The 27,438-nt window shown below is 42.5% G+C and overlaps 1 protein-coding gene across 5 annotated transcripts in view; it reads right to left on the minus strand.

Annotated features, from left to right (window-relative positions):
• Tshz1 (teashirt zinc finger homeobox 1) overlaps positions 1–27,438 on the minus strand; it is a 74,792-nt gene that overhangs the window by 38,824 nt on the left and 8,530 nt on the right. Inside the window, exon 1 of one of the 5 annotated variants that reach the window (XM_087191142.1) lies at positions 20,194–27,438. This exon is cut by the window's right edge and continues 3,333 nt beyond it. The exons of 3 other annotated variants lie outside the window; for them this stretch is intronic. The gene's annotated coding sequence lies outside the window, so the exon portion shown is untranslated. Of the gene's footprint in view, positions 1–1,128; positions 20,168–20,193 lie in introns of those variants that run through there. One more of the 5 variants, XM_087191149.1, reaches the window with a different exon arrangement.

Here is a 27,438-nt window from a genome sequence, read left to right on the forward strand (position 1 = left end):
TGACCCCGCTGGCTCACTAATGCACTAGATTTCAGAAGCTTGAGTTCTGCAGATACTTCTTCACTGTTTATAAAGAAGCTACAGGTTTGGTCACCCAAGGCTCAGCCGCGAATGTAGACACTACAGAGCACAATTAAAATGTTCTCACTTGCAAAGTTAGGCATGCTGGAAAAACATATGATGTATGATGAATATGAAAAGTATAAGAAGGCCAGTAAACATGTATGTCATATCTAACCAAAAACATTAGCTCCTTATATGTAACAAAATGGATTCCAAATGAGGAAAAACATTTTTTTGAATCTGTGGTTTTTCTATTTTCTTTTACTTCAACCCTCTATTAATGTGGACCAACTGACTGTCCACCATATTTACAAAAATATCTTTATATTTTTCAGCTCCATATTTCTGACTTCATCATTACTCACTGTAATAATAAATAATCCTTGGATTATATAAAGTGATAAAAGAGTACCTAAGCAATCTCAAATTAATGCTTGAAATATACCCATGAAGAGGACCATAAAAGGAATGTGGACCAAAATTTATTACTTTCTAGACAAAACTAAGGATTAATACACTTCTATCACATTCCACATCCAACTGCATCATATGTTATTTCTGAAGGGAAAAAGTCTTCATTAAAAACCAGCATAATTATTAAGTTGTACTCAGGTAGGAATTTTATATTTGAAGCAGAATGCAATTATTGAAGCACTGATATTCTGATCAAGCTATCCTTCTGACGCCGTCGGTAGGCATGCTGAAAGCCCTGTCTGCCCGGTGGATTCACGGTTTGGAGTATTTTTGTAAGCTTGCATGTAATTTTCATATGCACCCTCAAAAAATAACCTGAGATGGTCTCTCTCATTTCAAAGTCCCTCAAAGAATTTAACTGCCTTTTGCCTTTATCTTCATATTTTAGAAAATAGTGTCCTGTTTCTCTGGTTTTCAAATCCAACCGGAAGGCTGAGATTTACTTTCACTTTGCCTGCACTATGGCCCTGAATAAATAAAATCTTTGCTGTTACCGTTTTCTAGTAAAATGAACAAGAAGTAAAAAAAAAAAAAAGGTTAAATGAACATTTCAAATAAACACAGCGACAAGTAATTTAATGAAAAACTCACAGATATTTTCATACTGCAAAAGCAGGAGAGAGCTGTGCTTCTCTGCTGTGTGTGAGCCTGAGCGCTCATGCACGTGTGTGGCTGCTCCTCCGTTTCTCCCTTTCTAATTATATGAAATACAGAGAACGTTAGCAACATTGCAGAAATAGTTACACCTCAGTATTAGTAAGCTGCTCTCCTGACACAGCCTTCACGATGCAGGTACCGGTCCTCACAAGAAGAATGAAGAGAAAGATGTTTTCCAAAACCGAATTTCAGGGAGCAATTCTTTTCAAAGATAACTTAAGGAGCAAGGCAATTTGGGCAACTGAATCTAACATCTGTTTTAAGTCATCAAGGCCATTACATTTTGTGGGTTGTGCAATTTGCTATTTCACCCACTTTCTGAAAATGTGTGCTGAAATGGCATATTTAAAACTAAGAGCAAAGGAACTCCACTGGCTGTGAAACGGGCCCAGGGACCTCCAGGCAGCCACAACGGCTGGCGAAGGGTGCTCCATGCCCACACCTCTCCCCACCTCATGTAGCAGTTGTATGGCCTTTCCAAAGTGGGACGGCAACCCTGCCATGCCTGACAGTGTGGTCAGTTCCTGGCCATTCTGCCATTGAGAGTCTCTGTCAGAAAATGCAAGCATGTGGTGAAGGTGAATAGTAGGTTGTGGGTTAGGATGTTCACTGAAAAGAAGCCATGAACCCAGGGAGTTGCTCCCAGTTCACAAGCCCTATATAAAACTGTCTACCAGATGATAATCCTGAAAAGGAAAGTATATTTGGGGGCCTCCATTTGCTAGAACAAAAAGATTATTCAGAAGCCATAGATACCACCAAAATACTGCAAGCTCCAACATGGAATAAATCCTCCACTCCCTCTCACTCCACAACATTTTCAAGCTGGGCTTTAGTACTCCATTATTGTGAATGTTCTTTGGCCCACAGCAAAAAATATTGACAAAATTCCGCTTTTAAGACAGTTATTGTCTCTGTATACTTGATAGCAGCCTTCAGAAGCTCACCTGCTGGCATTAAATTCTTGAGTTTGGGTGAAAGGAGAGAAAATTTGCCTCATCTCAAGCTCTTCTGCTGTAGCAGCAGCAAATCAAATCATTCCTTCAATTAAACTAGCTTTGTGCCTAAAAGAAAAATAAGGCCATAGGCTTAAGAGAACCAAAGCCTCACCCATTCTAAAAAAGCCTGTGACTTGGGCACGATCTAAACGGTTTAGTAGTCTTGGCTAATACAGCTAATAAAATTAAGCCCACTATCAGAAATTTCAGTATCACTGTGTGCTCTGAGCTGGCAGGCAACTGAAGGATGACGGGCTCTGCATTGAGGGTACATTCTGGCCAAGATTATGTAGGTGTGTGTCTCTTTCTCTCTCTCTCTCTCTCTCTCTCTCTCTCTCTCTCTCTCTCTCTCTCTCTCTCTCTCTCTCTCTCTCCCTCTCTCTTTCTCTCTATGTATGTGTGCATGTGTGTGTGTGTGTCCCTTCCTCCCCTCTCTCCTTCCTCCCTCTTTCTCTGCCTTCCTCCATTCATGTCCGTGTGCCTACCACGGAAACCAGTGACACCCCCTTAGAGGTTGAACAGAGAGCCCTGGGCTCCCACTGTCACCCCCACTTTCCTGAGGTGAAGATGGACAATCACACTCCCACACCGTGAAGGTCACAGACTTCCTCACCTTTGCCAGGAGATACACACACACATCAGCTACATCATAGCACTGCAGTGTGATAGCCCTGAACAATGCAATATGTTCATCTTAGCCAACATCCTTCCAGAGAACTGAGGCTGATTTTTTCATAGGAAATGCCCAGGTAACAAACACTGAGTTTAACTTTCCTTTCAAAATGTCCAGTTCAGAGACATGAAGTTTGAAACATTCATATTGGATAAGGACACCTGGAGAGCTGGCATTGTGCATGGGAAGGGTGAGCACATCTTCAAGGGAGAGAAAGAGCGAGCGACACTTCCTATGGCTTTGTAATTGTTCCAGAAAACTGTATTAGTAGACAAAGGTTAGAGATCAGACCTGGCCAAGGTTAACACCAAGAATAATTAGAATTGCTTTTGGTAAAACAAAACAACATTTTTTTCCGTTATGATACATGAAAGGAATAGCCATTAGCGAACTTGGTATCTTTTTAAGTGCCACAATTATGAGCAATTTGTGATAAAAATTAAGTGGCAGTTACTCTGTAATGAAGCTGTGGATGGGGAATAGAAGAATGTTCCCACCTCCGTTCTCATACCTGCCTGCAGTAGACAAGAATTCCCAAACCTGAAACATAGAATCTACAGTTCGGATAAACAAATTTTATAGTGGAAAAGGGAGAAATTCACTGAAATAAATCAGAATAAAATGAGAAATCAGGACTCCAAAAGTTTTAAAAATTTTATGTTCTTTGTGGTGAGTATAGACAGGTCAGCTCAAGAGTGACAGCCCCTGGATATGACCTTTCCTTTTGCTAGAGTGCCTTATGTTGATAAATGGGAAGCATGATGCCCTGTCATAAAAACTAGACATGTTTTAAATATCAATTAAATAATTACATATCCATGCTGGCATTCCCTTAAAAATCTAGAGGTGCCTGGAAAAGTCTTCACTTTAAGAAGAGACACCTGCAAAGTATGTCATACTGTTTGTTTCCACAGCTTTAGGAAGCACTGGCTATTTTCCTGAATCCAACTTCTAAAAATACCTATGTGGAATTCACCTCCTCCTTGCTTTTTTCTTCTTTACCTAAAGGCAAAAAGGAAATCCAGTTTCTCTTCACAGATTGTAGGCCTGGTTTTAATTTGTGCCATAGTCCTTTTGATAACAATGCCTAGTTAAAACATCCATTAAAAGTCTGTAGCAGGCATTTAATGGGAGGAAAATCTAATAGGGTTCCACTGAAACTCCTTCATTAACTTTTAAAAGAGTTCTCTCCTATGGTGTTGGGGGGTGGGAGGGTTGGAGGCAGAGAGAAAGACAAAGAGAGAGACAGGGAGAAAAACAGAGATGTGAGAGAGGAATTTTCACATAATCAAGGTTGGATTATAAATCTTTGAAAAGAATTAGGTCAAACATTCTTTGCTTTTTAGTCATCTAAGCCAACTTCTACTAAACTAGGACCTAGTTTTGTAACTGTTACCCACTGTCTGCAAGGCCTACCAGTGAGACCTACAAGGAAATATGTCCTCCCGTGAGCACGAGGACAGGGCTTAACACAGGCTGAGCCTTTGCAGACACCCAGAGCCTTCCTCACCGGCAAAAAGGAAGGCCTGGACTACACCTGCGCTGGGCAAAGTGAACCACCACACAGCGAGCTGCCCACACCTGTACTCTGACAGGACAGCATGTGTATACGGAAGAAACCGGCAGGACCCACCTGCTACAACTCCTGGCTTTCTAATTGGACCAGCTGGTCCTCCACTGGCCAACCAAGGCACATAGCTGGGCCAATGTGATATCACACTGGCTAATACAGGGTTTCACCAGAACAAAAATGTTTGCACTCCTGTGTGCGGGCCACCAACAGGGATGCTGAAGTTCACTCCGCCCAGAACTTACTAGGCCACAGGGAAACCCAGGGTGCCAGGGCAGAATATCTGCTCTCCCCATTTAGCTCCATGCCCTCTGACTCTCTGCTTTCTCCTTCCTGCTATGATCTGTTTATCCCTTTCCAACAAGCTATATCACCTCTTTCTAATGCAGAACGCACACTTACTATACTAGAAATTCATGGTGTCTTTATGATTTTATTTTTACTCTTTTACCAAGTTGCATGGGTTTGGAGTGGTCTGGCTCTATTTTTTTTCCATAAGCCCTGCTCCTCTAGAAATGCACATGTTATGTTATAGCTGAAAAGCCTGAGCCAAGGCCCTATTAATAATTCTGAACAAAAGGCAAAACTATCCAAGTTAAACGCAAAGGAGTACACATGAAGTACATAAAAAAACTTGCACTCTTAGGCTAATTCAAGGCTGCTAATCCAAAAGATTTATGTCCCAGGTGAAAATGTGGGGTATTTGTCATTTTCTGCATCTGAACATTCCTCAGCTGCTCCTACTACGTCCGCCAACAAGGGTTGCTGCAAACGTGGCAGGGTGAGGCGCCTTTTCCAATCGTGGCACACAACATCCAACCCACACTTCATTCACCCTTCAAACAATTCATACTTTCCCTGCTCTACCAAGGTCCCTGATCTCACTTCCCTCTACCCATTTTTCTGGGCTCTGATTCCTCCACAAGTTATCTGAGACCCTTCTGAACATCTGTCACTCCCACTTCATTAAGTATGTACACAATAAACACCTTCCTCCCCAACCAGACCTGTGAGCTCATCGAGGACACCAGCCCACCTGTGAATTGCTGCATTTCTCAAAATCTCCAGTAAAGTATCTCAGATGTGGCCGACACTCAGAAATGCTTATTGGAATTACTAAAGCCAAGAGAGCCACATTACTATAGGAATGATCCCCTGACCCAGAGGTGACATAAAAGCCCAGGAGAATGAGAATGGGCTGACCCAGTTAAACCAGTAAGGCCTGTGCTGCGCCAGACGAACCTCAGAGCCCCCAGGGAAGGTGCTCAGCCTTTAGCTGTGTCCCAGGTACCCTGCACCTTGGACCCCCTGCATCACACCTCAAGGGCATCCCAAAGCCTGACTTCTGCAAGAACTCCACTGTGTGCAGAAACCAGAGCACCTGTGCAGGTGAGAGTGACACGTGGTTCCCTTGTGGGGCCCTTCATGCTGCAGAGGGAGCCAGGACTGGGAAGGGAAGGACATGGGTTTCAAAACCCAGGCCCTACAAACATTAGGGACAGACTGCCTGAAACTAATGAGTGCAAGCTGCTAGAAACCCAAGCATGTGGCCACGAAATCCAAGCAGCAACAAGTTAGCATCTTTTACCCAAATCTTTCCCTCTGACGGCAAGGCTGCTCTCTGCTGAGCCACCCACACCTCCGCCACCACATCTGATGAGGGTATTCTGCTGACACGGCTCTATAAATGCTGGACCCCACACAGGGAAGTTCTTAGCTCTGTGACGTCTGCTACTGGCAGACATAAGACCATTTTGTCTGAAAAATCCTGTACTATAACCCAAGTCAAAGAGGAGAAATATTTCACTCTTCAGTTGTCAAATTTTAGGGAAATATATTAAAAATGACAAATGATACATCCATTTACTAACTTCAGTGTCCTCCAAGATGTTTCACTAAGTCACAGTATTGCAAGGGTCTTAAGGACATGCAGTTTGGGGACCCTTTTTTGTATTACTCTCCCTACTTGGTAAAGTCAAAGGACTCCTTGCAGCTAATCAGAAGGCTCTGCTGTGGGTCCTTCTAGGATTAGTCAATTCCTTCATACTTTAGTGTGGACTCACAATGGCCAAATTCAAAAATTACTAAGTGGTCAAGATGATATTGTTTGTTGGTTATTACCAACAATAACTGTCAGTTATCAGTAATGATTGGTTATCAAACCAAATTAATAGTTGGTTTATGTACAAAAAGTCCTACGCACATCTAGTATCTGTACCTCCAGTCTGCAATAAAAGCTGCTGCCCAAATAATAAGACCTGAAACAGTTTTCTCTTTGGCATCTATAGGGGTTATATCATGTCCTCCCAGAACGTTATTATGTGCATTTACTTGAACATGGGGTTTTTCCCATATGACTAGTTAAGGTGGTATGACTAGATGAAGGTAGGCACTAAATCCAATGATTATAACAAGAGGTCAGAGAAGAAGGCGGGTACATAAAGATAGAAACAGATGTTGGAGCATTGTACAACAAGCCAGGGAACACCAAGAATTCCCAGGAGCTACCACCTGATCTCAGACTTCTAGCCTCCAGAACAGGAGAAAATACATTTCTATTGTTTTAACTATGGGCTTAAGCACTAAACTCCCCCTGATTTTATGTTTATCTACTTATTATAAGCTTCACTTTGAATAGTGAAGAAATCAAAACTACTTAACTATGAGAACCATACAAAATGAAGTACCAGTACACTGGGGTGGGGTCACAAGATGAAAGGACCACCATTTCCCCCATGTTAGCCTCACTTCCCCCCGATGCCTGACTCAGGGTGAGGATCTTCCTTACCCAATCAGCAATGCAGTGACTGGCCTCTGAACTGGTGGAGGAGCTAGCCTTGGCTAGCTAATCCTACTGTGTACTCTGAAGCTTCACACTCACAACAGGGACTGCTGTCTTCAGAAGGAACTGATTGGGACTGCGGCAGGAAGGGGCAGATCCTCTACTCCAGAGGTGTTCACTCCAGAATGTGGAATCCACAAGTCCAAATGCTGCACCACTGTCCAAGTGTATCCTAGGGAGCAGGCCCACTTCTGTGGGGGGTGTGGTTCGTTTGTGACTGCCTTCTCATACTCAATCAATATCTGTCGATGAAAGGTGGGAAGGATTCAGAAGCTGTCCACAATCAGGGTACATGATAAGGCTTCTGCCTGGGCACTAGGCGAGGGCTACTGTGTTCTGGCTCCTTACACAAGAACACCAAAAACTGAAAACATTCCCTAAGTGAGCCACATCCCCAGGGCATTAACCTAAACAGCAGGTTTGATTAGCTATTATAAGTTACTGAGCAACTCACAGATCAACACTGAGGTCTGTGATAGTTATAGCCCTGTGCAATGATCTCCTGTTGGAGGACAACAGAGGGAAGGAGAAGACAGGGACAACGCATGGGGGGTCCATACACAGTCAGACTCCAGAACTGAGGACCACCCCAGGGCAGGCAGGAGTACCAGATGGGCTTCAGAGCACCCAGCAGGGAGACAAAGTTTGCAATTTAAATAGGAATCTATGCAGCTGATAGCCCATGGCTAGGTGAGAGATGGTTGGAAACAGAGAGAGCTGAATGGCACTGTTCTCAGCAAAGGAGGGGCTCAGGTAGCACCTGTAGGTGGGACAATGCACTGCAAGACCCAGCTCACAAAGGACAGGCCTTCAGACACTCTCTGAACCTTACCATTAGTAAACCATGATGGTCTATAAGAACACTGGGGTACTTGAAGTCCTATATCTCAGCTGATCTAAATGTCTCACAAAAATTCCAAGTTTGCCAAAATAAAAAAAGCATTTTTTTTTCTTTTTCCCTTTAGAAGCTCACTTACTATCCTTGAAATTTACAGAAACATCACTTTTAGGGAGAAAGTGACATGCCTAAAACCATACATAAGAAACAGTGAGGGCAGTCTTTAAAAATAAAATTCCATACCTGAGACAGCAATAAAACAAGTTTAGATTTGCTTGGCAAAACCACAATTTATATTTTTTAATGTTGGACTCTCCAAGGATATTTATATTTCCTAAGGTCAAAAGTTCACAATTTATCTTTGAAGGATAAAGTCTACCACTGGGCCCAAGGATAAGGGTGTCAAACACTTCAACCCTATTTTTCCCATATTCATAACACATGACAATGGAAATCGGGGAAATAAATGACCCTGCCACAGGTGGAGAACTGTCAGGAAATCCAGGGTTTTCTCTCGACAGGCACTGCGTTTGGTGCTCTGGGAGCGTCACTGACTGCTCTTCGGTCTGTTCCCTGTAGCAGACCTGAGTACGTCCTATGCAAGAAGAAGGATCTTAAAACCCAGGAAAAACAAAAAAAAAAGAACTGCAACTTTAATCTCACTCAAATAGATATGTCTAAAAAAAATAAGAACTTTTCTTTCATAACTAATGGTTTAAAATGAAAATCTAATTTTGCAAATTAAACCAAATGCATGATCGAGATGTTCATCTCCTTCCACAATGAAATCATTCTACAACCACTTTTCCCAGGAAAAGGCAAAAAGCAAACTTTTAGATCTTCCAAAGACACTTAGTTTTGAGGTGTCTTTGAAATTTGAATGTAAAAAGTTAATACAGAAATGTCAACTACTCACATGACGAGGACCATGATCTTAGTAGATAGGGTCCTAAATGCAGGTGGGCTCACTATGCGGCAAAGTGCCTCTCAGTGCCTCTTGCTTGGTGGCCTTTTCCATAGCCACAGGAGCTCCTAGCTTCCATGAGGTCTAAAATCTCCAGAAGCCCAATGTCATCCTGGGGCTGGGGAAGCTGCTGCCTCCTCCTACCTCCTCCCTAGTGCTCCCCTTGAGTATTACAGGCGCAGCAGCATGGTCCAGGTCAGACAACAGGGAAGCTGGCTAGTGCGAAGCCTCATGTGTAGTATCTGACCCCGACCATCAGAAATGGGAGACAACTTCCCTTTATCTGTAGTAGAGGAAGGACTGGATTCTCTTTCTACACAGCTGGAACATAGAGAAAAACATGTATCTGACAGCCAATTAGTAATGAATATTTTTTGTCATATTTTTTAGTTTTTGTTTTGCTTTGTCTTGTGGTTCTCCAGATTGAACCCAGGGCCTTCCCACTGAGCTACACCACCTACCCTTTTTATTTCTCATTTTGATATAGCAGTCCACTAAGTTACTAAGTATCCAGGATGAGTTCCAACCTGCAATCCGCTCAGTTCAGCCACATAGCTTGTAAGTGCACAACTATATTTTTTTAGCCTTTTAAGATTTGTTGTTTATTGTGATTCCCTTTCTCAGACCAGTCACCCTCATACTAGATTTTGTACTGTTTCTCTCAACCCTCCCCCAACTGAAAACTCCAGCTGGAAATACACAGGGCATCTAGTCCTCATCTCAAACAGGTAAACATGCAGTGTCACCCACTCAAGCTCTACTGAGGGGTTTTGTGGGGTGCAAAGCTAAGCCTTGCTCTTGACAAGCAACTTAGTCTCACTCTAGGAACATACTACTTATGCTCAGAAAACAAACAAAAATACTACCTACACAGACTTTTTTCCTAGGACACTGACTTCATGTCTCAGTGTGACAATTCTTAGCAATCCTAGGGCTTCAATGTACCCCACAAAGGCAGCCACAGGTGCTGCCTATGTCAACTTTAATCAGGGTCTATGCTGCGCCAGTGGGAGCTACCTGATGTGTAACAGTTGTGCCAGCAGTTACCTGGTGTCTAGTACAATCCACCCCTGCACACAGCCATCTCTTGATGCCTATTCGAAATGTCACTTCCCTTCACAAATCGCAGAGGGCGACACCAACCAAGATCGCTTGAAAGAGTTAAAAGCAAAGTCTAAGCCAGTTCAAGAAGGCTTTGGCTAAAATCCTAAGGAAGACACAGGGCGAAATGAGAAGGGTTGTTAAAACACTAGCCAGGCACAGTAGCACACACCTGCAATCGCAGCTACTCAGGAGGCTGAGGCAGGAGGATAACACATTCAAGGCCAGACTGGAAAACTTAAGGAGACTGTCTCAAAATAAAAAATCAAAAGGGGAGTGATGCAGCTCACTGGTACAGCACTTGCCTATCAAACACATGGCCCTACATCCAACCTTCTCAAGACCACCAAAAGAATAGTTCTAAACTTTGGAGCTCAGTGTCATGAAGAGTACCCAGTCTCTCCTATAAAATAACACTGGAGTCACCAGAGAAATCAAAAGAAGAACAACACAATGTACGCACATGTATATGTATATATCACATATATGTGTGTGCGTATGAAGGGTATGCTTTTATTTTTATTTCGCTCATAAGATCAATACATGTATGACTGAGCTTGCAGAACCATCTTGATGTGCACTATTCAGACAAGAACAGGTCTTAGGGATCTTTCGGCTGAATGTGCTTTGTTTACTGTCTGAAGAAACTGGGGGCTCAGAGCCACCCTACAGCTGGTTAACAAAAGGGCCGGGGTCATCCAGGCATCCCGACTCCTATTCCACTTCCATTCTCTATACCACTACAACCGGAACTCAAGGAGGATTCTAGGGAGACAAGACAAAAATCACAACATTTACAACAGACAGAGGGATCCAGAGGTCATGAAATTAGACCCTCCTGGGCTTAACTTACATGACCATATCTATCTTAATTGAAATGAACGTATGCACTAATCTATGAGACCTTAAATTCTATAAGGCTCAGTGTATAAAAAGAGATAATAATACGATCACTACAAAAATAAAATGATACAATGGGAATGAAGAGTGCTGGGAATCTAGTCAGTTCAACCACTCTGCACATATTTACTGAACACCTCCTTCTGTTTACCAGGTGCTACTGCCTAGTGCTCCAGGCTCTGTACATACAGTAACAAATAGACAAAAGCCCACCTCCCATGGAGAATTTATGTTGTAAAGCTCTACTGCTTTTGTTATTACAATTAGATGCTGGCACTTTGCAAAGGCACGCTGAAAACACAGAACACAAGAGAAGAATGCTTTAGTATTTAGTAACCGAAAAACCAAATTCATGCCTTAAACATTTTTTTAATACTCTAATAATCCCAAGGTACAAAACCAACATTGGAGTTATTGTTGAAAAACAGCTGCCCCAGACAGCTGGCGTTCTGTCTCCGTGTCCGATTCGTGCCCCTTTCCAAATAGGAGGCAAAAGGAAGCCACCACCATGAAGCAGCATGTTTGCAAGAGACAGGAAACCTTAAAATTAAGTGTCTACCCAGAACCCCATCTACTTAATGACTCCAAGAAGGCAGGGGAAGGAGTGAAGCCACAGAACTGGTGAGGTGAGCAAGGACAGGGCAGCGGCAGACTCGGGCAGCAGCAGGGCAGGACAAAAGGTGGCGCAGGATGCCTGGCTCTACACTGAACTTCCCGATTAGGTACAGATGTGGATGCTGGGGCCGAAAAGTGGGCCCTGAAGAGAACAGACGATGTCAACATCACAGCAGAAGTTGGTCTTTCCACCTGAAAATGGGTGAGTTGACAGGAAGAGATGCCAGGATCTGGACAGGTAGTGGAAAAAGCTGGGAGATTTCCCTACTGCCTGTAGCACTGGCAACAGGCCATTTGCTGCTGAATTATGTAGAGGCAAAGGAGAAAAGACAGGTGAGATAAATTGGAAAATGGATTTTTTGTTTCCCATATTCAAACCTGATAGCATTTATTTCATTACTCAATGAAATTTCTACATCCACAAGATGCATAATAAAATATTTTATATAAAGTTAATATTGATAACCACTTTAGTGTTCAAAATATTCTCACCACCCTGTGAGACCCATTATCTCAAGGACCCTCTTATTTTTCTTTTTTCTAGCACTGTCTGAAAACAAGAAGGTACTCCAAATGAGTATTTATTGAGTAAATAAACCAATGAATGAAACAAAAACTGGAGAAGTCAGCAAATGAACTCTATAAAGTAGGAATCCGTGACAGTTGTGATAACCCTGATTCGCAGTTGAGAAATGTAATGTATGTAATACCTCGAGACAGACATGACCTCGCTGGGAGCACAGGGTCAGCAAGTTCAGCACTGAGATCCAAACCATGCCAGTGTTCTTTACACAAGTTTCCTTGTACATCCTGGGGTCCCTCTGGCACGTTCCAGAAAGGTAACAATGAGCGTCAAGGACACACTGCAGCATGCCAAGAAGCCATGGGGATTATATGTTCAATGTCAATATTTGTTTCTTATTTATATCCCCCAGCTAGTTCTAAAGGGGATTTAAGGCAGCTTGATTTATGCTCAGGAAGGCTGGGCTGATTAAAACCTCACTTTCAGGTTCACGAGTTAATATATGTAAAACACCACCCCACACCAGTGTGGGGCACTCGAACTTGTGAGCACTGGAAATCCTGGGTGCTGGGACCTGCACCTTTATTAATAAAAAAAAAAAAAACCTAATAATTACTGCTCAGTTAAAACAGTTTCCCAACAGATAAAATCTTTTGATGTGCTGAGGCTACTGGGAAAATGAAATAAAAGATACTGCAGCACACCACAATATCTAAAATTTATTGTAAAACCCATCTAAAATATCACAGAAACAATTTCTCCCTCGAGTGTTTTATGAACAGCAAATGTGAAGAGGAAAAATATTTTTACTGATACCTTGAACTAACTTTGTAGAAATGGCATTCGTGTGAATATGTCATATTTAATAGAAAAGTTAATAGAAATATCAAGAACTACACAATATTTTCTTAATTGGACTTGGTAACCAACCAGTTAGTAAAAAACCACAGTGATAAAGGCCATTTCATATACAAAAGATGCAAAACTTAATGGGGGGGGGCTTCCAAATAACCAAGCAAAAGCCCTGGCAAAGCAGTTATTATTCCCAGCATATCACCACCATCCCATTCTCTGGAACTGTATTTATTATGACTTATTAGATTTTGAAGCAATTGTCCTCAGAAGAGCACAAAATACTGCAAAATAATTTTAAAACTGTACAAAAACTTTATGAGGAGCACTTCTACAGCTGAAAATTGCTACAGAGTGGGGAGAAAAGAAAATGGATGGAAAGAAAAGAAAAAGAAAGGAGCTGAAGAGCCAGGGAAGTCTAGAGAAAGAATGGTGTACAAGGGAACCAGCACCTGTCATTCTGAATTAGGGCTCCGCAGGCTGCCCTGTTTCTACTAGGCCCACGGTCCCTGCTCCAGGTGTCACAAGCCAGCCCTGTGGCCAGCCATCATGTGTTCACCAGCTGCTGGCATATGGAAGATTCTCTCTCTGTCCATGTGATGAGGGGCCCACATAGATTGAACAACTTCTAAACGAGACCAAATAGTACACAGAAGGAAACAAAGCCTCTGGCTCTGGTGTGGCCTTTCATTTCTAAGAGCAAAGGGAATACAGATATGTGTGCAAATAGCTCTACACTCTTCCATGCCACCTAGGAAGGGTTTTTAAAAGCATTTTAAAGACTGAGTAATTAATCCTCCCAAGCAATTGCAGGAGGAAAAGTCTTCTAGACTAATGAGTTGCATCCTGCAGGCATTCAGCAGAAAATGAAGACCAGGAGGTGTACTCAGCAACTCAGATATGTAGTAGACTTGCCAAGTGGAGAAGGTAGGGAGCCCAGAGTAGGCCCTTGGAAAGGAAGATGACTGGTGAACAGATTACTAGACCAACGAGCAAGGGGCTTGTTTGTAGGATTCTTTAACCCTTAAATGCTAAGAGCTATTGCAGAGCCCTAAACTTAACCCAATAAGCTGGCTCTCTTCATTCTACCTCCAGAACTAAAAAGGAGGGCTGGGGATTTGGCTCAGTGGCACCATGCCTGCCTTGCAAGCCCAAGATCCTGAGTTTGATCCTCAGAACAGGAGAAAAAAAAACCTAAAGGATCTCAACACATCTCTGCTTCTCAAACGTTAACTACTGGCTGGTGATCCAGAACCCTACACCCACCCTGGGGATGGGTCCTAGAGTATTTCTCAAAGAGCTGGAATGATGGGCCAGGTGCCCCTTTCAGTGTTGTAACTGCGTTGACATGCCCATCATGAAGATCAACAGAAACACATGGGATGGCTTTAGGGACATTTTAGGGTTTTTTCCTAAGTAAAGCATGCTATAATGCTAATTCTAGAGTCCCTCAAAGTGAGAAAAGATTGTACAAGTCATGTGAGACTATATTGGGAATAAATATGTTTCTACAGCTTAAAGTCTTAAATAGATAACTTGAGTGGGCTTTGGCCAGCTACGATACAATTATTATCACTTTGTATATGTGGGTGTGGAGGAAATATTCCAAAGAGAACCCACAGCACAGTGAAACAGAAGACCAGCCCAGAACCCTAGAACTACGATGTTGTGGCCAAGAGCATAGCTACTACCAAGTCACTGCCAAGGGCTGGCTAGGCAGGCCTGAGAAACAGGCCTCTGTGCTAACATAGACCCATGATCCCTTCACCAGAATTCCATGTCCCAGATCGTGTCCTTAACTTTGTTACTGTAAATCTACACAACCAGAACTCACTGGCAGCAAAGCCTGACTGAAGAGACACAAGGCTACCTTTGGTCTTTCCTTAACCCAAGGAGTGCGCATAGTCAGACATGTCACTGTGGAAAAAGTCACGACCCACTAAGCTGAGAATGCTGTAAAACAGACAGTATATGCACTGAAATTCCTTTTAAAAATCTGGAAAATTCTGAATTCAAAAAACATATCTGGCCTCAAGGATTTCAGGTAGGGCATTTAGGGCCTTCCTGACCTGTGAACCGGGACCTGGTCAGCTTCCATTGGTTTACCAGAACCCTTGATCAGAAAACTTTCTCACGTACAGGACTATCTACTGCAAGGAAATGTTTCAGACACTTGGAAGTACTTATCAGATAAATAAATGAAAAACAAAATATTTTCATGAAATGTTGAGTAGGCAAGTGGAATTCCAAAATTAAATTTATTTTGGACTTTTCAAAGTACACATGAAGTGTCTCACAGCTACATGGTATAAATGTCCATCAGCAAAACCAAGTAAGGGCACCCATCCTGCAGGTCATTTGAATTAAATAAGATAATAGTGCATGATACACTGCTCCCAAAACTTCAACTTTATTGATTTACATTATCTGTACAGATATATATAAACCCATCTGAGAAACTGGAAGGCTCATTCATGATAGAAATCTGGCCTAAATTATTAAAGCTAAGGTGTCACACACACCTTTTTCCTTGCCAGGGATAAATGTTGAAGCTCTGTGAATATCTCTAAGTACAGGGAGCAGTCAGAAAACACTATTTACACATCAGCTAGCATGGAACAGGTATCTAGAAAAGTCCCTTCAATGTCAACAATGCAAAAGACACTAGAAGCGTTCTGGGGAAAGCGATAGTAATGCAAGAATCTGGAGAGCAGCCCTATGTGGGGTGAGGACCAACACCTCACAACCATGTAAACACCCACAGTACCACACACGAGCTAGGGGAGTGCCACACTGTGAGGACAGACAGCCAGAGCAGGCTGGGCTCGCAGGCCATGTGGCTCACACAGCCCCACTGCAAAGGCAGTAACCTGAGGCCTGTGCAGAAGGAGGTACAGCTCCAGCCAAGCAACCATCCTGCCAGGCAGTGGGCTAGGCACCCAAGGGTGCCCCCTCCACCCACAGCTGTTTCTACCCTCTGCCACCAGAGAGAAACTGCATCATATCTCCTGCCACTACCACCAACCCAAAAAGCTGTCAGGTTGGCTTCCAACCTGTGCCAACCCACTGAGGCTTGGTTTTTTCCCACCAGGGAAGAGATGGGGTTGTTTTAGATAGCATTTGTAAATACTAATACCATTAGTTCACCTCCCACCCACTGGAGACAGTTACTTGAGTAATCTACCCTGCACAGCACAAGCATGGAATGTGAGTAAAATATAGTGTGTGAAGGATGTTTTCAAGTTTCCAGTCAAAGAATTTTCCATGCACTCCTTTGTTCTTATTTCCTGGCAACAGCCAGGAAGGGCCAGTGCTGCACCAACAAATCACAGGGCAGTCAGGGGAGTTGGGGGAGAAAGACAACGTCTCTTTAATTTTACACGCATGATGTTTGCACCCACTAAGGTCATACCTGTGTGGTGACTGACAACTTTTCAGCTTGATTCAAAGCAAACAGCTGCTGGTTTGATTGCCTAGCAACTAAAAATTGATGGATGACCCTTAAGATGAATAACTACCATAAATCACCTCATTCAAACTCTCCAAGAAAAAAATTAAAAAACAATGGTTTTCATGACATTTGCTGCACTCCATAATGCACCATGATAAATTTGGCCTCCTTATGGATGCAGAGTTGTGGGTGCCGAAGTTGAGCCACTTTTGATTTGTTTTCCCCTTTCTTATTTCTCAGTAAGGTGTGTTCATCTGAATATGCAGTTTGTCAGAGACCTCAGCCCCTGTGTGCCTGTCAGTCACTCCAAGACAGAGGAGCTCTGAATCCCTCATCCCCAAACAGCATTTAATCAGGAAGCAGTGGTCCTACATCACAAAGATGGCAGAGGGCCCTGTGCATTAATAATGGTTACTGTATAGTTAGTGTAATGATTTGACCTCAGCCAACGTTATGGACGCCATGACTCATATGAATTTGATGAACTACTTCCTGTTTGTAGGCATTTCATATGCTCCTAAAAGCCCAAGAGTGTGCTTTTGGCTTACAGGTAAACACGGACCTATAAACTCTAGTAAGACTGAGAGGTGCTCTTGGTATTTGCCCTGTAAAGCACCCAACCTCGCCACCCCAAGAGTATATCTAAGAGCAGCAGGGGAACAGTGGAACAGAGCCCTGTATTTTTCCAGATGTTCTTTTACTGTTCTTCACCTCCCATTCAAAGGCAGGTGCTAGGAATTCTTTTCACCATTTTTCTTTGTCCCTCTCTTTTTGTTACACTAGGTTTTGTCTTTTCTTTTAAGGTTATACTGATATCACAAGGAGTGCTCACTTGGGCAGCACATATACTGATATCACAAGGAAGGCTGCTCCTGGGAAAACCAGCCCCCTACCTGGCATGGGTTAGGGTTTGAAATACCACAAAGGTTTTTGCCTTCTTTCTCATCAATATTATCAGCACTCTGGGCCGGCTCAGTGGAACAAATTGTACACTTACCTGTCGTCAGTGCATTCCCCCAGAGGAAGTCACTGGACAAGCCCGAGGGGTTCGGATTGTATGTCAGCACCACGCTCAGCCTGGATAGTAGAAGGTGAGGATAGCCCTGCCTTGCCAGAGCTTAGCATCCATGGGACACATGTCAAGGAATGATGGCATAAATGGAGATATGTGTCCCATTCTGTAGTATGTGAAATGTCTCCCTTCACTCTAGAAACTAGTTCCCACCAGTACACTGTACACCCTCCCAAAGCTGAGATGTGTCCAATGCTGGAGGGAAAGAATGACTTTTTGTTCAAGAGACAGTACAATTCTAAGGACCTAAATTAAAGAAACCAAAGGCGGGGGCTTGCAGGATGTCATCCAACTCATATTCTGAGCATCAGAGCCACCATGGGCACATGGCTCTCAGGCCAGCAATGCCCTCCCCTGCAGCCCATCATGAACCAGTGCTCCTAAGAACACCACTGCTGCTAGTCCCGCTCATCAGGCCAGGCCTGGGGAGGCTGTGCATGGACCCAATACCTGTGTGGTACGGTCTGAGGATAGCCCAGCCTGCATACACTCTGACAGCTCCCCATTACCCATGCATCCAATCCCTGGGACAGAAATAGGAAACAAAACATTAACAACAACAGCATGAGTTGGGGATCACAAGGCCATGACCTAAGCAGCTAACCTGCCGGCCTCAGGTGTCAGGTATATGGGATACTCATTAGAAATGAGGAGAGTCGCCTCTTGCTCCTGGGGCATACATTTGTGCATGAACTCATGGGATCTGTTCCCAGGAAGAAGGAACAAATTTCCTGGACAGTTTAGTCCAGTCCAGCTCTGCCTAATGTGAAGCCCAGTCACAGCTCCACTTCTAATGCACTGGGCTCCAGTACGTCAAGCTCCCTGGGAACGCCCAGCTGAACAATGTCAACAGCTATGCCACACTGACACAAAGCAAAAAAGACTGGCATTCATTAGGTCGACAGGCTGCTTATACTGCATACGCTGCTACCTCTACGCATACAGAGATAATTGTGCATCTCCCCAAAGCACCATGCTCCCGACACCGAAGAGTTTAGGCTTCATTTGTTTCCTGAGTATAAATGGCTACTCTCTGCACTTCTTAGAGAGGGCAGCAGGCTTCGAACAAACAGCATATTTGCTGTCTCCCCTGTGTCAGTGAGCTCTAGTGCGCACCTCCATCACCAACACTGTCCCAGTCCCATGAGGACAGAGGAGGAGGTCAACCGGAGAGCAGCCTCACAGTTCCTTCTGCTACTCAAGCTTTCTCAGCAGCTTTTCCTGGCTCTGACTATCCCCCGCCTTCCTTCCGGGGAACCCACTGAACAGGACAGTCAGTATGCTGTCCCTTTAAGACTGAAATGCTTGTTTCCTTTCCATAAGAAAAGTAAATCACAGTATAGTGAGTTGAGCTTTGAAAAAAGCATCCATCCATTAAAGTTCATGGATCCACGTTTTTCAGGTTGTCCCTCCCTGGCTGTGTCTCAAGTTACAGCCTTGTACAACCCAAGTCTAAATAATATTCACTATGATAAATGACACCATAACTCCGATATCCACAATCAATCTTTGCTTTAAAGATACATCCATCTTCAATAATGTTGATGGGGATTCTGTAAAATGGGAAACGTGACTGTCTCCCAGACCTCCTAACGGTGGGGGGAGGAGCCCCTGAGTGATGGCTGTCAGCCCACATCTGGCTGCAAAAATAAATTAGCCTTATGTAGACAAATGAAAGGGCCAGCTCTGCCTAGGGAACAGCCACTCCTGAGCAAGGGCTAATTTATAGGACTTCTTTCTGGAAAGTTCCTGGCTGAGGCTACAGTCTCCTCCGCTATCTCCTTAAATGATATCTGATACTGTAAATAACTTCAGTCAAGAAGGGACTAACAGGCAGTACAAAGGGGCAGGAGCAGGCCGACAGTAACTTTTCTCACGTTCTCACACATGATTAAAATGCAAACCTCTACTTTTCAAGGAAAGGGGAAAAAAAACATTTATTTTAGTCAAATGCTTTTATGTTTTAACAGCGTGCTCTCCTCTCCTCCTCGGGCTGGGGTTTTTTGTTGTTGTTGTTTTGTTTTGCTTTGTTTTGTTTTCACTTGTTGGTGATTTTTCTGGTGGTTTTAGGGCTCACATAAAAAGTAAACAATTCAGGGGTCAAGGCAGCCCTTTCTCCCCCTCCTCAAAAGTCTTCTTTTTAGCAAGTTTTGCGCTGGAACCTCCTCACTGTCTTTTTGCAGGCGGAAACAGGGTTACAAATTCTAAGCAACTGAGAGAAGGAAGAAACATCTATGTGGCTTTAGTAGGTGGTTTCAAAAATAGCCTGGAATAAAACACGTATTAGGCAGGCTCTAAAATAAATATAAAATCAAACTCTAGCCCCAAGGAGAGGGGGACCTGCTTTCTAGCTGGTTCTTTATGTCTTTGACCTTGACTCTCTGAGGGGCACCCAGGGCTTTAATTCTTAAAGCTAAAAAGTGGGGAGCAAGAAAAGTACAGGCCCGCACTTCAAGTGGGGACAGCAGGACTCTGGTGTGTGCCGCAGAGTGACGTGGGAACAACCGCTCACTTGGGTCCCAGAACCCTCCCGGGCAGCAGGGCGCACACTGCAGTGGGCTGAGGTGGGGAGGGTAATTCTGTGGCGCTGAAGGACTTACAGTAAGGCTGTGGAGACAGACGCACACAGGCTTCCTGGCAAGGGCTCGCCGAGGGTAGGAGGGGACTGCAAAATGAACTCTCTCAGGCTTTGTCGGCGGCGTTTCCCAAGGCCCAGCCTGGCCCCTTTGATAAATGACACATGTCATTCTGTCAGAGGCTGACACTGCAGCAGGGAGGGCTGGTGATGCATGGCTCCACTGAAAAGGAAATCAACTTTTTGGCACCGAGTGAGTCTGTGCCCTGTGTAAGGATTTTGTTTCTCAAAAAGTGAAAGATAGACTTAGGATTTTTTTAAAAAGTTGAAAAACAGATTGAACGACAGCTTACACTTAACATAAATTAACTCAGTAATGGCAAAATGTGCTAGCCTGTGATAAATAAAAGCTACATTAGTCAATTATTAATCACACTCTAACTTGTAGCCAGAACCCATGACTTAAATCTGGGGCCTGAGCTGCCTTACAAACAGATGAGACAGTGTCTGATAGATGTCTTCCAGAGAGTAATCAGGAAGGAATGAAGGACTTGGTGGGCTCACCACTGGGAACACAGGGAAGGTTCTAGAAATAGTGGGCTGAGACCCCTTTCACACAGGCTGAGTACCTACCAAATGTGTAAGGAAAATTAAACCAAGCAGCTACATCCAGATATTTTTTCTCTCTATCAGGACTTATTTGCTCTAAATATTTAAGACATCTGTACACTTCAAATATGTTTATACTGGTAGATAGAACCTTCCCTTGAAAATAAGTTGTCAGTTTTGTCCCCTGACCTACTGAGTTACATCTTTTAAATCTGATCCCTTCGAAGTGGATTTTCCTAGAGATAGCACTAATTTCCAAACTAATTGTTTAGCAGTTTATAATTTAAGCTTTACATTTTACCAATCAAACTAGCATTCGATATTCACATAGATAAAAAGCAAACTTGCTCCCAACCAAGTGGTTCTCGCTGGCTGAGTTCTAACCTGCCAAAAAAATTAATTAATTACTTAATTAAGGAAAACTTATTCCCAAAAAATGTATGGCCTTTAGGTATGGTCGTTCTTCATCATAAACATTAAGTAAAACCCACCACCAGGGAAGTCTTCAGTTTAGCGCTGTGTGCTATAGTATCATGCATGAGTTAACCCATATCTTTCCTTAGAAAGCCTTGCTCCTTCAGGCTCGCAACCACAGACGATTAGCTGTGCTCATTAGCATTGCACGTTGATGAGTTTACCTCAGGACCGGGGGTTCTAAAAGACCAGATGTGGTCATATGGCACTTTCTGATATTCAGTGGGGCATGCAGAGGTTGTGGGGCAAGAGCACAACACATGGACCAAGTCCAGGTCAGGAGAAAGCAGCAGCAAACCAACCCCAACAAAAGGAACTCTTAGAAGTCATATCCACCATCCCTGGGAACATCAAGGTGTCTCTCGATTAGCACCAGTCTGCATATGCTTGCTAAATTTAAAATATTTAATCTTTCTTTAAAGAGCTAGGGGCACATTTCCAGTCTTCTAGCCCATGACTGAGGATGAGGATGCACCCCAAAAGCATCTCCCCTGGCCTGTGCACCTGCCGTCACCAATACACACACCCACACAGTCCCCTTGTACAATGTCTTTTGTGCATGGACACATTCCTTTGTGTCTTGACATTGTTGATTTCAGCTCACTTCCAATTTTATAAGTAAAACTCAAATTTTACCAAAAGAAAATTCTCTGAACATAATTAGATTTTCTAAAAAGAAAAAGAAAAAGGACAGCTGTTGCTTCATATGAGCGACTTCCGTATTCACGGTGCCATTGGGTGGGTTAAATGAATCACTAAGTTGTGGAATAGTAACACCTTTGGAATTCCCTATTAATATAAACCCTTCAGCTATCGTTAAGGAAACTGAGGCCTGGTGAAAGGAGAAAAAAAGGGATTTAAAAGACCCAAGCCTGTACCCCACATCCAGCATTCCCCCCAAGAATCCATACAAAGTCAGTCTTTCAAAAGCAAACATGCACAATTAACAGGCAGGCTCCAAATCTAGTTAAAATGTTTAAAATAGCCGCTAAAGCCAGTGGCTTCTTAGATGGCTATAAATAAGAGAATGAGAGGGGAAAAAATCATACATTAAAACACGGGCTGATGTTTAAACTTCTCCCTTCCTCCAGTTGAAATATAATTTTTCTTTAGTCCATAAAAAATTTAGATAGTGTGCAGAATGTTTATATATTACCAAGGTCTCTCTTTAAAAGGTTTATACTTTTACTTTATGACCTGTCCTTGATTTGACACTTCCGCTCATCAGAAAGGGATTTATAAAATAATCCTGAAGGTGAGGAACAGACATCTGTCAGGGACTAGCTGGGTTCCACAATGCGAAATTTAAGAAGAGAAAGAAATCCTGTTAAGCTCTCTTTAGTCACCAATAGACATCAAAGGTAATAATTAAAGAAGACAGACGTCATAAAACATAAATTTATGTCTCTTTTAATAATGCACAAGCACCGTAGTGTGTAAAACATCTATTAGGTTGAAAGAACATGAAAACGTTCCAATAAGAAAAATCTATGTTTTGTTTTGGGGTATTTTCCCTTCCTTTAAAAAAAGTGAGGATCTTTTTTTTTTAACAAGTTTAAACCGAAGTCTTTCAAAACCTTTGCCATCTGTGGGTACATGAACTATGAATGACCCCGAATGATTTGCACTCTGCTCAGAATCCCTTAGAAAGCACGGGAAAAAGTATCATTAAGAATGACTGATGACTGTCAGTCATGGTTGACCTCATCCAGGCTCTGGTCTCTGCCTCAGTAATAAGCTGCCCTTTATTAGTACCAACACTCCATAAAGGGGGTGTGTTTAGTCACAGGATAGTGGCCTTCTAATGCCCATTGCTTCTCTCGGAAAGATTGATTAGTGCTCATTTTTACTGCCTTCCCTGCACATACAGGGCCAGAGCTGCAGAGAATCAGGCCTGCAAACCACAAACTGAGTGAGGAGGTGGGAAAAGGACATTCAGAAAGAGGATCGGGGGTGGGGAAGTGGGGACAATTTTTTTCTTTAAAGGACTCTGCCTTTCAATAAAGACCCAACCACAACACCATCTGCATTTTCAATTCCAGGGCCTGCAGAAGAAAAGCCAGGGAAGCAAGTGTGTGTGTCAAAATGGAACTGAAGGTCCCTCTTAAGTGTTACCTTGCCTTAAAAACAGAAGGAGACCCTGGCCTATGGCTCTCTCTCTCTCTCTACAATCACAGTTACGAGCAAATCAATGAGGAGACTGCCTACTGAATTAAGCCCCATAACCAGCCTGACATCAAAATACAAAGATGTAATTATTACCCATTAAATGTGAACATGTGTGAAACTGAAAAAAATCTTCCTTCTTTGAGCACATAAAAACCCATCTACTGCTTTTGTATTAAACTACTAAATTATTTTTAAGAAGCAATTGCTATAGAAACAGACAAATGAATTTATATATACATATAATGTCCATGGATCCCTAAATCCCTTTTACCGCCTCCACTCCCACAGAGATAACTGAGAGCCCTGGATTACCAGGAGGAAGAGTGGGGGAATCAGTGTGTTATTATTATCATGGTGTCCCTCACCCCATCATGAGGTATCAGGTACTGCAGTATGTCTGGGGGAGCGGCAGTACTCTGCTACATAATACTCTGAGCAGGTGCTGCACAGAACAAATGAAGAGAATGTATCCCATGTGGGGCTCCTCCATTCCAAATATGTCTATAAACAAATTTAGCTCACAGGGTGATTAATTTGCAAAACCCCTTTGAGAATAAGCCAGACTCTCTGTAGTTTAATGCCTTCAGCCAGTTACTCCCAGAAATTTAGCCAAACACCACAACAAGATCTTACTTTCAAATCGCTGGAGAACCTTGGGATTAGGTTACCATGTACACCAGTACCTACTGGATTCAAAGTTGTTTCTACAAAAAAAACTTTAAAATAAAATACGGAGTGGCAGGGAGCATCTTTAAGGACTGGGTTTAAACACAGCCTACCTAGAATAGGCAGTTAACTCTCATCTTGAACATCTCAGGCTGAGTCAAAGGGAAAGAGGGACAAAAACTGCCCTTCCGCATGAGATCTCTTAACAGCAGAGTGCCTGTCACAGCATTGAACCTGAGCTGCCAGAGGGGCCAGACCCTGGATCGTGCGCTGTTACCCAGCTTCCCAGGAGCCAGTACAGGATGGGAGGAGAGAAGAACACAGAGGAATCCAGCATCTTTTGTGAACACTGCAGATCTAAGTCTTTCTTGAGAGCTTGCAAGACACTGACTTTTGCAGTTAATGAAAAGTGGAGACAAAGGACAAACTCACAAGTGACCTGTGTCTGACTCCCTTTCGCCTAGGTATGAGCTCCTTTGTGCTTCCTTTTTCTAAAATAGATTCTTAATATGGTTGCAAGTTGACAAATAGTACAGTTCAATACCTGGTGAACAAAAGAAAGGAAACTTTTCTGCTACGAAAATAAAGTGCAGTGCAAGGTAGCACCCTCCCCTCACACAATTACACAAGCCACACAGCCATCAACACATCGTCCTCCACGCGCTTCCTCTTCAGCCCCCATGTACTTCTTTCATTGATAGTTCCGGTGTTTCATATAAAATGCACTGAGCACTAACAATATGAGTTACTTCCTGGCTGACTTAGAATATTTATTAGAATACTTATTTCCCGTTACTCTCTGGAGTTACAAAAGATTCTCAACTTTAAAAAATTTTAAACTATATATATACATATATATGAACCATATATACATGTATGGATCTACACATATACACACAAATATGTATATTCTCAAAGTTTGAGGGCTGTTCAAAATTTATGCCCAGCATAGTAATGCAAAGATATTGTTTATGGTCATATTATTTGTCCATATTTGGCTTTTCTCGATGCCACTACCTTCGTAGGTAACAATAAAGCATACCAGGAAAAAACAGACATGTTTTACTGTTATTTTCATGTAGCTAAGAACTGAAGCAGGGCAGGATCTTATAGAGTATTACACAGTTTACTGCATTAATAATAGGATGCCCCACTGCTGTGACACATTCTGTACTTGAAATAAATATTAGTCACAATTCTTGCGTTTTAAATCCATATATTTTAAAGCTGAGCTGTAACAATGACACAGACACAGGGATGACTCGCCAATAAGGCATATTAACCATTTTGAAAAGAGCCTTCACTTCGGCACAGCATTCATGGGTATGTCGCACCATTTCTTGCTATGAATCTTGCAGCTGGCTTTTAAAAATAGTAAAATGTAATAAATACAGGTTTCTGAAAAGTTCACATTCCCAAGTCAGAGTGTGTACTGACCTTCACTGCTGATTTAATTTATTTCATCATATGATCTTGCTGAAGATGCACTTTACTTTTAACTAAAAACTGAGGGTATTTTTTTACAACCAAATTTTCTAAAACTCAGTCCAGTCCCTGACCATTACTCTCCCCTATCTGTCCAAGCCTTCAAGCCAGCTTTAGAGTGGAATTTATAAGCAAGTAAGCACTTGACCTATATTTACCATATACTAATTTTCTCCAGAAAGGAGCTGTGAACACACCTTTTAAAACCGCAGCTAGCAAGCTGAAGCAGATATGCCTACATTTCCAATTTGGAGAGGCACATCAGATTTGATACGTAGATGGTCCCACTTGCCCTGCTGGGAGCAAAATGCAGGACAGCACGCAGCCCTGCGACTGCAGCTTGCAGGGATTCTACTTGGCTATTTTCCTGCAGAATGCGCTGCGATCACAAGAGTAAAGGAAACCCTGAATTATATTTTGCAGAGAAAATAAAAACAGTAAAATTTGCAGCAACATAATTGACTCTTGACTTTTTCCCTTTAAAAACAAAACACAAATCCTAGCTCTTGTTGGTGCAGAATTTCAGAAAGACACAATGGACATAGAAAGAAAAAAATGTCTATCATCTAAGAAAACTGCCGACTGCTGCAGCAGTGTGGTGGGTGAAAAACAAAAGCAAACCCAGATATGAGAGGCTGGAAACATGAAAAGGTTAAGCAGGCATCTTAGCTAATAGGCCTTCCTAGGAAATATGAAGTGAAAAGAGCATCAAAGTTGTGATTCCACCTTAATGTTTTAGTTTTATTTCACTGCGGAACAATGGAATCTATAAACAATTTAATGCTAATTAAAATAGAAATCCAATCCAGATATTCCCAAGCCAGAAAATTCAAGCAGGTGATTTAATGGAGAAAGTATCAAAGCATAACTGAGCTCAAAAAATCCCTCTAGAAATGACCTTCTTTTCCTTGCCTGACAATAACCATTAAAAATGGTAACTGGAGGCCTGTTTACTCCAATTCTCAGTAAGCAACACTGCTGGGTTTTCCTAAGTCTATAAATTTAACAGTGCATTTCTCCAGTGAAGTTAAAATGTAAAAGTGTTGGTTCAGGTCGCTTATCCATACACAATCACTGTTTTCTACATCTTCTAAGAAAACAGGTACATACCCAAAAGAGCAAATCTTTTAAGTCACTGTCAACTATCACTTTAGCCATACACAGAGCACAGTGTTTTAAATGCAGAGGGGCCTCCCTGCATCCGCAGATCTTCATGCTTCCATAAGGCTTTGCTAGTAGTAAATACTAACAACTAGATTTTAGAAGACAATGAAACTCTTCTTTCTGAAATTTGCTGTGAAAAAATGTCTGAAACCCCTTACTCCTGACACTGCTGAGATTTTTAAATTTCAAGGTGTGCTACGTAAACAACTGGGCAGCATGGCATCACCAAAAACCCTGGGATCTGCCATCTCCATGAATGACTGTGCATCTATTACAGGTATCTGCATCTACAGGTATGTGAGCAAGCTCTGTTCTACACACCTATGCACCTTTGGCATAGAACCAAAGGCACAACCACAAGGCCCACTAACATACACACACAACGAGCATCACGTGTGCAAAGGATGATCGCCACATCACTTATTTCCTTATTAGAAACATTTCTAGCAATGAGAGCTGTATCAAATATCACCACTAGTAGAAAAGCTTTTACAGTCTTAAAGAATAGTGAGTGGTGGTTGTTTTCCAAAAAAAAATCTACAAGAAAGACTTCAGATTTTTTTTATTTCAAGGCTATTTCAAAAAAGCAAGGACTATATGGCAAAGACCACAATTATTCTATAACAAGAAAAAACCCTGAACTATGTACACGTTAACCTTTCCTTCCACCTAACTGATGTCATAACAATGGTGCTTACTGTGT

Source organism: Heterocephalus glaber, unplaced genomic scaffold (genome assembly GCF_053883595.1).
Source record: "Heterocephalus glaber isolate CG9 unplaced genomic scaffold, H.glaber_assembly_v1.0 deba00000331, whole genome shotgun sequence".
In the NCBI taxonomy this organism is placed as follows: domain Eukaryota; kingdom Metazoa; phylum Chordata; class Mammalia; order Rodentia; family Bathyergidae; genus Heterocephalus; species Heterocephalus glaber.